Source organism: Tursiops truncatus, chromosome 14 (assembly GCF_011762595.2).
Source record: "Tursiops truncatus isolate mTurTru1 chromosome 14, mTurTru1.mat.Y, whole genome shotgun sequence".
NCBI classification, from domain to species: Eukaryota; Metazoa; Chordata; class Mammalia; order Artiodactyla; family Delphinidae; genus Tursiops; species Tursiops truncatus.
Genome location: NC_047047.1, coordinates 4,455,976 through 4,466,308, shown reverse-complemented (window position 1 = coordinate 4,466,308; position 10,333 = coordinate 4,455,976).

The window sequence follows — 10,333 nt, the reverse complement described above, 5'->3', positions numbered from 1 at the left end:
TTACCACCTCTTGGTGGGATTCTTGCAGAAGGCTCCCAACTGGTATCTCACTTTCTGGTTGGTTACCTGGGATCCTCTAAGCTGTTACCATAAGAATTTAGAACCTAAACTGACTCTTGTATTTAATGATAACGAAGGTTGGGTTTCATAGAGCTGTGGGATAGAATGATGAGGACCCTTCCCTATTTCTCCTTTCTCCGTCCCTATCTCTTCTCTCTACACAACTCCCTCCCATCAACCCTAATTCCTTGGATCACTATTTTATTCCTCAGGTATTCTTCTGAGTTCTTCCATAAACAAACAATGCCATGGATATGCATTTTCTGAAATATAGTTAAAATAAAATTAAAAGAAAAAGAAAGTTTACATTTCAATTTATAGTGCTCTTCGTTTTAAATAATCTCCCTTTAAAGAAGGATGAGCCATATCAGAACATGCTAGGCTTTAACATGGGGGATCCCATCATGCATGAATGCTCAGATGTCCATCTGTTTATTTCCCAACACACAGTTTTCCTAAGGTTCGTGGATTCTGTGGCATTTCTAATCATGTATTTTCAACATGTAGTTGTGGCCTTTTGTTCTTTTAACAACACATATGACAATTCATCTAGTTGTAAAATACTGTCGTAAAGGAGAAACTACAAATTTTTCAACATTTCCTAAATAGTTAATTCATCTGTAACGTCATCTTTGCTTTGTATTTTATTCTAAGTATATAAAATATCTCATAATCTCTTACAGTATTGGGTCAATGCATTATTATTTTTAAGTGTTATTGTTCAAGAAAACTCAGAGAATGCTGACCTAGAGAACTCTGAGGTCCTCTGTTATTTCTAGAAATGTGTTGACTTTTTTGCTTTCAAAAGCATTTCTTGAATAGTCAGTTCTGGGGGATCACATGATATTTATACTTCTCTGAGCATGTGCATTTATTTTGAGATAACTTATCTGTCTCTGCAAATGCTGTCAATACATCCCTCTTGGCACAGAAAGTTCTAGAAGGCAGGAAGCTTATGTGTGGTCTCTTCTCCTATCATGTCTAGATCAATGATGTATTCAGGGCTACTGGGCGTCAGTTAACAAACACAAGGCAAACAAGATGCTGCAATAGCATTTGTTACTGCTAATGTTACTGATTAGACCACACCCTATGTCCTTACCCTTAGCCAAAGCCTCCCACCTCAAAGATGGAAGAGAAGTGGTCAATGAAAACAAAGCCTTGGTAGACAGAATCACGGTAGGAGCAGGTGTTGGGGTCCACTTGATTGAACCTTGATCATGGCTTTCCTGCTTCCTGACTATGTGACTGCTAGGTCTGTGTGCCTCAGTTTCCTATACCACCAGGGTGCTCATACCTTAATCTCAGAGTTGTTTTTAGCATGCAAATGGGGTATAAATGTGTATATGTAACCTATGTAAAGAGCTTAGCTCAGGACCTGGCACATACAAATTTCTCAATAAATGGTAGCCACTGCTGACAGGAAAAAAATCACACAACCTAAAAGTTGAGAGTTCTCTTTTATTCAGGGACCTTACTGAGGACTATAGCCTGGGAGACAACCTCTCAGATAGCTCTGAGGAACTGTTCCAAACAGGTAAGGGAGGAGCCAGAATATATATGAGTTTTTGCTGAAAAAGAAAAAAAATCCAAGTAGTCGAACATCAGACATCTCAGTCGCTGATGGCCCGATGGAGGGCAGCATTCGTTGTTTACTGCAGTGGCGGGCAACATTTTTTTTTTGTCCACACACTATGATTTGAACCACAGTACTCCCTGCCAGGTATAACAGCCTCTTTCCCCACCACTTTTTTGGTAAGAAGTTGTGGAGTTATCTTTGTGTTAAACTAGTGCATGTGGGAACCTTGAGTGCATTGATTTCATCAGCTGCTCTGATCACAGAGGGAATGCTAGCTCCGCCCCCGGGAATGTTGAAGATTCAGGTACGGCTGAAGAGATGACATCTTTGGTTCTGTAGGAAATGCCCCCAATGGTTGTGGATCTGCTCAGCTTCCCCTGGAAGGTACATGTCATGGTTGCCAATGTACTGATGTCACAGTATATCAGCTGAACACCTGTCCTTATATAACAAGCTCTCTGACCCTAGAAAAGGGAAGAGGAAGTTACTCATCCAATTCCCCAGTTTCTAGAAAGACTACTTCCCAGGGTGCAGTGATTGAAAAAGGGACGTGAAATAAATACACATTCTTACCCTTCTTCTCTATCAGCTGTCAGCTGAGTTTGAATCAGTTGAGAGATTGACTTGCTAATAAATCTCTGGACCTGACACCTCTTGTTGAAAATGAGACAATATTTTAATAAATGAGAAATGGAACCGTCTTTCTGTTTATTCCCTAACTGCTTTCTGTTCAGGACTCTGCAGAGGTTGGCCTGATGCTTTCAGCCAGAGGGGTCTCTCTGAGGCTGGTGAGGAAGGGTGACTTGAATTAGGTCAGATGCCTGTCTGCGTACTCTAGATGCAGATGGAGGGCCATTCTCTACAATTCTTGCTCCAGGAATCTGACAGCAGGTGCGAGACCATGACCCTTGCATGAAGATTTAAGGGCACACTGAACCTTTCTCTTTTTTTTTTTTAATTATTATTATTTTTTTGCGGTACACGGGCCTCTCACTGTCGTGGCCTCTCCCGTTGCGGAGCACAGGCTCCAGACGCGCAGGCTCAGCGGCCATGGCTCACGGGCCCAGCCGCTCCGCGGCATGTGGGATCTTCCCGGACCGGGGCACGAACCCGTGTCCCCTGTATCGGCAGGCGGACTCCCAACCACTGCGCCACCAGCGAAGCTCTGTAATCATTTTTGATTTAAACAATCAATTATCTTTAAGTGATTTAAATGATAAGTAAAAATCTCTATATTTTTGCTTATCATTTAAATCATAAATGATAGTTTATAGTTCACTTTTCTGGTGTCTGCATTCTTTCATGCAGTTTCACATTTCTGCCTGGTATCTTTCTTTCTGTTGGAAGGGCTTTCCTTTAAAATTTCTCATAGCACTTTTCTGTTGTTGATGAATTTTCTCAATTGTTATATGTCTGAAAAAGTCTTCATTTCATATTCATTTTTGAACAATATTTTAACTGGGTAAGGAATTCTAAGGTGACTTTTTTGTTTGTTTGTTTTTTTGGTACTTTAAAGATCTTGTTCCACTATCTTCCTGCTTGTTTCTGATGAGAAATCTGATACAATCTCTGTCTTTGTTGCTCTGTAGGAACATGATTTTCCTCCCATGACTTTTTAAAGTTTCTCTTTATCACTTGGTTATGGTGTGCCTTTTGGGGTACTTTTCTTCATGCTCTTCATTGTCGAGTTTCACTGAGCCTCCTGGACTTGGGGGTTTTATAATTTTCATCAAATTTGCAACATTGTGGGGCCATTGTTTTTTCAAATAACGTTTTTCTGTCCCATTTCTAGCTCCTCTCCTTCAGAGACTCAAATTACATTTGTATGAGATACCTTGAAAATTTCCCACACCTCCCTGATGCTCTATTTTTTTCTGATTTTTTTTATTTCTGTGTTTCATGTTGTGTAACCTCTATTAACATACCTTGCATTTTTTTCATCTGAAATATTTTAGTTTTTAACTGTAGGAGTTCTCTTTGGGTCTTTTTTTTATCTACCATGTCTCTGCTTAACACTTTCAGTCTTTCATGTAGTCTTTTGAAACATATGAGATTCAGATATAATAGCTGATTTAATGTTTTTTACTAATTCTACCCTGTATGCCAATTCTGGGTCAGTTTTAATTGTTTGTCTTTTCATTAAGAGTAGTATTTTTCAGCTCTTTTGTATACTTGATAACCTTTGGATGTCAGGCAATGTTCATTTTGACTTGCTAGATACTGAATATTTTTTGTAGCCCTATAACTGTTCTTTATCTGTCCTCTGAATCAGTGTTAAGTTGCACTGAAACAGTTGGATTTTGGGGGTCTTTTAAATTGTTTTAGGTGTAACCAGAGCAGCATTTAGTCTAAGGTTAATTTATACTACTACTGAGACAAAATCTTTCTAAACAACCTATATGACAACTCATGAATTATATCATTTTCTATTCTGAATAGTGGGAATAAGTACTATTCCTGGCCCTATATGAACTGTGATGATTATTCCCTGTAATCTTTTGGTGTGTTTCTTTCCTTGGCTTCAGATAATTTCCACATAAGCATGGGCTGATTGGCACTCAGTTGAGAAACTGAAGGGACCTTCTGCAGATCTCTCTATGCAGGGCTCTCCTTGTTGGTACTCTGCTTTCTGAACTCTAGTTACCTTGGCTTTCCAGACTGTCAGTTCTGACCCTCAACTCAGAGCCACTGCTGGGCTCCATCTCTCTCTCCCTCCTAGTGCCGTAGCCTAGAAACACTCCAGGCAGTAAACTGGGGCAATCTCAGGCTCTCTCCCATCTCTCAGAGTTCATTATCATTTATTGCCTGACGTCAGTATCTTGAGCGCTGTTGGTTCGTATATCTTATGCAGTTTTTAATTGTTTTAGAAAGGAGTATAAATCTAGTCCCTGTTACACCATTTTGGCTGGAAGTGAAAATCAGAAAACCTGTTCTTCAAACACTTAAACTATGTCACAGACATTTCCTGTTTCTTAAATATGATCAGCCTACATCATTTCTGATGACGACAAAGTATTTTATTATTTAGCGGTACCATAGATTATTTAATCAATTGTTCAATTTGTATATTTAGTTTTTTTCCCATTGTCCACGACACTGCCAATGAGAGGCTAAATATTTTTGAACATCCATGATTTTTTCAAGTATATTAATAGAAGACAGACTACCAAGTTAAAGTATTTTGATATAAACTTCCAAATTATCCTCTGGAAAACTTGTACCAGTTTATGCATCCGTAATCTCCCCACACTTTTTGTCAGTATTGGATATTATAATTTTGTAATGTTTTTACAAATTTGATGAGTGAAAATGGTATTTATTGATTTAAATTTGAATTTCTCAATTACTTTTTGATACATTATATTCTATTGAAGCTTATTGAAAACTCCTATACCCTCTTTTTTGAACTGCCTGTTCATAACATTTGCCTATCTTAAAAATTAAGTTGTTTTCTTTCCTGTTAGTGATTTATAAAATATACTTGTATAGAATATATATATTCGAGTGTGTATATATGCTAGATATATAAGCTATATATAAATTTTCAAACTTTCAAATATTTTCCCAGCCTTTTGCTTGCTGTCTGTTTATAATATATTCAGATGTAATGAAATTGATTTGATCTCTGCTGTGACGGTTTCTATATGTATTATTGTGCTTAGAAAACCAATATTACTCCCACTTCATAATCAAATAAATATTATATTCTATTTGTTTACAGCTTTAAATTTTTTACTGTGTAATCTCTAATCCATCTGGAATTTAGTTTTTTCATCAGTTGAACTTGATTTTTCTATTGCTTGTAATATATTTTATAATGCTTATATTAAAATATTTACAATGCTTGAATAAATCTAAAATGGTCTTAACACAATTTATTTAGTATCTATTCTTCTCCCCAGATTTGATATACTGTTTTTTTTAATCATCTTATGATAAGTTCTTAGGAATATTTAGATCTGTTTCTAGATTTTCCATTCTGTTCTATTAAACTGTCTCCTCCTGCGGCTGTTCCGTATTATTTTGTTTTGCTTTTAATTTTTCTTTTTTGTTCCATATTATTTTAATTACTGAAACTTAATTGGACAACAGTAGGCCCAAGAGAAAACATGTGGAAGGATAAATCAGCCATCCCCTTAACTTTTTACTGGTTTTTAACATTTCAGTGGCTGGTCTCAAACATTCCTGGGAAGTCGAGAAGCCATGCAGCCATCAGGTAGAGAGCAAGCTTCACTTTCATAGCATTCAGGTTCAAATCCCACGTCCCCAGCTGACTAGCAGGTGGCCCAGCAAATATACTCACTTCTCTGTGGCACAGTTTCCTTACCTTGAGAGTGTGGGTAATAATAGTCCTTACCTTATTAGTTTATTATGATGACGATGATTACAGTGGATGGAACCAGTGCCTAGCACGCATGAGCATTGCATAAAAAGGTAGTTTTGCTATTTTTATTTCTTTTTAATTTTAGAATTATTTTGTCAAAGTTCAAAATAATTATGATTTTTATTAATTGAGTCTTCTCTAGAGACATCATAGGATTTTACTTTTACTTTTTTGTGTCTCTTTTACATCTTTTTGTTGTATGTGTATATATATATAAAATATTTATTCATGATTATATATACCTCGCACAATTGTATTCACATACACATTCTTAGAAATAGGGCTGACAGGAAACATGTGAGCATGTTTAAAACGATTATCCTAAGTATTATGGATAATATTCAGAAATACTCAAAATTTCTTTACTGAATATTACTCATAATAGTCAGAAATACATGATTTTTAAATTAGTCTGGCACCCCAATATTCTATTGCTTTGTGCTTCAGACAAAAGTGTAGTGCCTGTTACGTATTATGTGCTGTGTAACGCACAAGTATATGGGCAAATTGTTTTTTTCAATGTGTTATCAATTAGGGAAGTTGATTTCACGAGACAAATTTCATAGGACATTGAGAAAACAAAAATTTTAAGCGGATGATGAAAGTGAATTCCTGAAAGTGCATGACTCTGGTTTCTGTGAAATTACCTTTTTTTTCCTCCGTAATCCTAATCCTAATCCTAATCGTCTTTCCTTCCTAAATCTAAATTTTCTTGGAATGCTTCAGAATATCTGGACTTGATCTCAGAAGATAATCTGAGAACAAGTATTTACAGGATTGGAGAATTTCAGCAAATGATAAACACATTGAAATTTTTACCAACCCCGGATGGAAGCTTCTAGATTTCTAGGTTTTAGAAGACATAGGGCCATGAAAGAAAATGTTGACATTTATTTAAACAGGAGGAATGAATGAGAACAGGACCTACAGTTGGGCCTTTCCTCTTAGGTTCTTACAAAGTTAGAAGGCAGGGGCTGTAACCGAGACGCCAGAGAAGAAAGGCCAGCACACAGGGGAGTATTGAGACCATAACCTACACATCAGATGTCCTCTCACACTCTCACTATGTTAGAAGCTAAAGCATTTGTGTGAGATTCCAGGGAGCAAAGGCTGCTAGAGGAGACACCACGTCAAGATGAGAACATTTCCGATCAAGGCAAAGACAGTCTGCCCGAAGTCATGGACTTCCTGCCCGAGCCACAGCCCCTGACCTCTGCTCTTCTGAACCCTTGGCTTTCCTCCTGTGACATCTGCTGCCTGTTTGCTGTGCTCCTAATACCCACAAGTGGGTCATCTCACTGCCCACAGAGACCTGTTCTCATGAGTCCTCTCAGATGCCCCTGCTGACCAGCATTTCAAAGGCAGCATGATGAAATGTTGCTTCCTGTGCTGAAAACACTGTTTGCTTCCTTCTGATACACAGGCAATGATCTGTTGAATATATAGAGTGAGCATGTAGCAGAGAAGAAACTTTATCTGATTAGACTAGGGAAGGAGTGTTTTTAAGAACAGTGGAACAATCTCTAACATAGGAAGTTGCCTCTGATAAGGGAAACCCAAGAGATACAGTGGAGCAGCTTCCTGACAACACAGATAGCAAAAGGCCTCTTAAGGAGGACTAGAAGTTGTATTTTTGAATGAAAGCCATTTCATGCTAACAAGGACCCCTGACTTCTACCTCCTGTCAATAGATTCACAAGGAAAATGGTGATAGACACATTATTATCAGCTATTAGTAACCTACTGCTGTGTAACAAATGACTAAAATTTGGTAGCCTAACCTATAAACACTCCTTATCTCACACATTTTTTTGATGGTCAGGGATCTGAGAGTGACTTACCTGGGTGGTTCTACTTCAGGGTCTTTCATAAAGTTGTGGTCAACCTGTTGGCTAGAAGTTGTCATCTCTGAAGACTTGAATGCAACTGGAAGACCTCCCTCCAAGCTCGCTTATGTGGGTCGTTGTCAGAAAGCTCTGGTACCTCCATGTGGAGCAGTCATGGGGCTGCTCCACACATGGCTTGTCGGAGACAGAGTGATTCTAGAGAGAGAGCCCTAGACGGCAGCCACATGCCTTTTATAACCTCATCTTGGAGGTGGCATGTGACTCCTTACTCCGTGATTTACTGGTCACGTCGACCTCCCTGGTACAGAGTGGAGAGGACCCTGCAAAGGTGTGAACAACAGGAAGCAGGGATTATTGGGGGCCATCCTGGAGCATGGCTGCCACACTTGCTAAAGGTGCTTTTTATTGGGACCTCACAATTTCTAGAGACTCAGTTGCTCATCCTTTCGTTTAAACTGGCAGGGAACACATGAACCTTGAACCTTGTTGAAACATGGAGGGAGCTAAACATATTTTATAAAAGCCATTGACTAAACATTTTCCATTCTTTGTTGTTGTTGTTTTGGAGGAGGAGACGTGTGTGTGTGTGTGTGTGTGTGTGTGTGTGTGTGTATGTGGGAGAGAGAGACAGAGACGGGGGGGAAGGAAAGGGAGAAGAAGAGAAAGAAAGAATGTAAAAAAATCTAATTTTTCAGATCAAAATTATTTTTTCTTCCAATTGACATATGGCTTCAGCATAACTCTTATTCTTCAATTCCCAAAGCAAGCACCTCTGTGAACTCTCACTTAAACACAGACTTTTTTTTTTGGAACTATGGGATAGGAGTAAGAAGGAGGGGACAAAATACTAGCTTTTGTGCTTGGTTTTAAGTTTTAATTTCTCAAAAAGAGACAGAGAGAGAGTACTGCAAGCCAAAATCTTTGACTTATACAGACTCATTAGGATGAGTAGAAGTCAATTATGGAAGACAATTGCTTCAGAAAGTCAAGAATATAGAAACTTCTGAAAATAGAAAGCTTGTTACCTCTTTATGTGATCATAAACGATCTGAAAGAACTTTCTATAGTGTGACTATGAAATAAAGTCGAGTTTTTATTTCCTGTTAAATATGATGAAGAGGACAGTGACCCACGTTGAAGGGTGAGGCAGAGACATACAGAGCTCGTCTTACAAGGAGGGAAAGTTTCTGGTTATGTATTAGATTTGATTCTAGTTTTCTGGGGTAAAACATTAATCCTACAATCTTCTCTTTTTCATAGATGCTGAGATTCCTTTATAAGCTATTTGGACACCTGTATTTATACGTTTTTTCTGATTTTCAAGAAACTCTTTCCTTCTTGGGGGAGTGAAGCAGCAAGTCTTACTGGTGAACATATTTGGTGAGTTGTAGTAACCAGGTAAGAGGAGAGAAGGTGCTAGCAGGGGAAAGGCTCTCATGGGGAGGGGAGGAGAGCAAAGGCAGATGTGACAGAAAAATGAATTTGCTATCTATAGCCTCAGCTTCTTTCTAGAAGGCAGCAGCTTTCATAGCTGCCTAGCACCATGGGGGATTTGGGGTGTGCACATCTGGGGACAGACACTGAGGAGAAGTGAGAGGCTTCTGAGCACCTCTGGGAGGGAAGGGGTGGTGATGACCAGGTGCAAGAGGGGAGGAAGGAGGGGAAGCTGTGAGCTACTGCAGGTGATGTACACGTCGTCAGCTTGGTGCCCCACATTTCAGACCTGTTGGTGTACGTGGATTTCTTGTGCAAGTTGGAGAAAGGGCGAGTCCCGGGCTGATGCTGAGCGGAACAGAGACGGGACTCCCGGGCACAGAAGCCTGAGGCAGAGACACCTCGCGATCAGGAGCCCCCGGAATTAGGAGACCTCGTAGGGAAGGCTCTGGGTGGTTACATGGTTGTGGAATTGGAAGTGTGTCTGAACTAATTATTCCTACTTCTCCAAGGCGCAAGGAAGGCCCGCTAACTTTTCCGTTTTGGCAGGTCAGTGAGATTTTTGACATTTAAAAGCTTTTGGTTTGGGTACAGAGCTAAGATGTCCTCTCCACGTGGATGAAACCCACATGCAAACACAAATAAGCTCTTGTACACGTGTGTGCACGCACACACACAACAAACACATTTCTGCTCTTCCAGCTGCACCGATCTGTTCTCATTTCAGACAAACAAGTCTGGCCAATTTTGATCTTTCCTTTCGTGTCATTGAATGGTGAGTTGTCACAGATGTTCTGTGCCCCCATAGAGAAGCGTTGCCTTCCATTGGTTCTGGGTCACTTTTGTTTAGGAGAGTCACCTCCAAGAGGTACAGTCATTTTTAGTGGGTGTGGCCTGAGAGCAAATTATACGTGGGGTGCAGTGTCAGATCTTCGGACCTGGAGAGAGATCCTCAAGGGAGCAGGCTGTGTCCCCTCCCAGGCTCACCCAGCTTCTCCCTGCCAGTTGGCTGCATCAGCAAGAATCTCT